This window comes from Chrysochloris asiatica, unplaced genomic scaffold (assembly GCF_000296735.1).
Source record: "Chrysochloris asiatica unplaced genomic scaffold, ChrAsi1.0 scaffold00622, whole genome shotgun sequence".
NCBI classification, from domain to species: Eukaryota; Metazoa; Chordata; class Mammalia; order Afrosoricida; family Chrysochloridae; genus Chrysochloris; species Chrysochloris asiatica.
The window spans coordinates 128,657-129,422 of NW_006409140.1; the positions used below are offsets into that span (position 1 = coordinate 128,657).

General features: G+C 41.6%; 1 pseudogene; it reads right to left on the reverse strand.

Moving 5' to 3' along the window:
* Window positions 1–372: 372 nt before the first annotated feature.
* The window catches only part of LOC102828015, a 587-nt pseudogene continuing 193 nt past the window's right edge, over window positions 373–766 (reverse strand).

The following is a 766-nucleotide window of genomic DNA, read 5'->3' on the forward strand; positions in this document are numbered from 1 at the left end:
TCTTCCCCAGTAGGTGGTGTGCTCTGCCACCTACTGGCCACTTCCCTTCACAGTTGCCTGAGAGACTTCAAATTGACCATACTACATCTGGGGTTATTTGAAATGAATAAATAATTGATTTTGAAGAATTCTATTATGCATTCTCCAACATCATTTCTATCACCAAGGCCATGTTTTCCAACTACTGATCCTTCGTGTTTGCTCCCAACCTTTGCATTCCAATCACCAGTAATGATAAATACATCTTGATTGCATGTTTCAAGAAAGTGAGGTAGCACAGGAGGCAACTATTTTTCTTTTAATAAAGTAAAAGTGACAAACACAGGATATATATTTTTCTGACGACCAGCCTCTTCTTTTGGTGCACCCGGGTCAACAATCACACCAGTTCTGTTCTACTATCACAGAAACACACTTTTCTTATTCTCGCTTGTTCTCCTAGTACAGCTGAACAGCCTGGCTGTTTGCTGGACAATTGGGATTGGGTTAATCCAATAAAGACTGTATGGATGTTAAAATTGAAGACACATCATAGTTGGACTCCAGCGGTTCTGAAGTATGTCCAGACATATACACCATCTGCATAGACATTTGGATGAAACATTTTAGGGACAAATCAAACTGTAGGTGGCTTATTCGGATATTCTTCAATGATTTCTATGGTCAGCTTAAATGTGCCATCCTCAAACGGGGTCCCTTTGGCCCGAAAATGATCGTGTTCCAAACCATGATGTTGTTCTCCGAGGGCCCCACCCCCCACTACCCC